Here is a 1,192-nt window from a genome sequence, read left to right on the forward strand (position 1 = left end):
GAAATTTATACGATTTTCACCAAATTTAAACGAGACCCTCAAAATTTGGTGGAACCAATGTAAATTTCAATAAATAGAAAATATTGTGTGTGTTAAAGAATGCATTTCTCATACAAAAATCGCATGTACAATAAACTATAATTATAATATATTCATATAAAATTAAATTCTCTAAATGTCACATTATATATTAAAGTAGAACATAATTTCATTGGTTTATTAGTTCATTAGTCTATTTAAAGATATATCAAATTGTTTATTTAAAGATGTTAACATGAAATAAACTTAACTTAGACTTTAAAAAGTCTAGTTCGGCAAACCTATTTCCACTTAGTTATAGTGACAGTGAATGATGTTCGTTTTCTATTGAAAAGACAATTGTACTATATAATATATATAATGAAATTAAAAGTAATAACAAATTAATGGTACAACAACACAAAGGTTCTCTCTGATTTTGGGTAGCATGCCTACACAACTAGGTGCTAGTGTTATTTATAGTTTAATAAATATGATAAATGACGATAAAATGGAATGATCCAATAGCTGTGTGTGGTGTGGTAGAATTTTGGATTGCAAGTTTGAATCCCAAAATTGATCTTTTTGATGTATTAGTTCGCTGCTTTCAAGGGCGGCCAAAAACTTGTTAGACCAACCATTGCATTGGTTCATACTTTATCAGTTATTAATATATGTAATAATGGTTCAAAATTCTTTTAATAGTTATTTCCATTCATCAATTGATATAATTTTTTATTTATTTATAAATATAGATAATATAAGGTAGAAAGTAAAATTCAAATTTTTATATTTAAATGAGTCAAATTTCTATAAAAATTATTTTAATATTATTTTTTTTCTTTAGTATACAAGAGTAATTAAATTTTCTGTAAATTATTCTTGATTAATATATTTGATGTGAGTGTGCATGTTGTGTCAAAGTTTCTAAAGTATTATAAAAAGAATTCGTCGTTATACTCATTTGCATTTCAATAATAGTAAATTGGTAGAGGTAAATCCAACCTTAAATTTACACAACAAGAAAACAAGCATTTTGTGAGGGCTTTTGCCCTCACAAAGGGGTATAATCAGCCACAAAGGTGGCTTTTGTGAGGGCTTTTGGCAGCCACAAAGAAGCTGGTCACAAAATTTTGTGAGGGCTTTTGCAGCCACAAAGTGCCAGAAACAGGTT

This window comes from Cicer arietinum, chromosome 7 (assembly GCF_000331145.2).
Source record: "Cicer arietinum cultivar CDC Frontier isolate Library 1 chromosome 7, Cicar.CDCFrontier_v2.0, whole genome shotgun sequence".
Classification (NCBI taxonomy): domain Eukaryota; kingdom Viridiplantae; phylum Streptophyta; class Magnoliopsida; order Fabales; family Fabaceae; genus Cicer; species Cicer arietinum.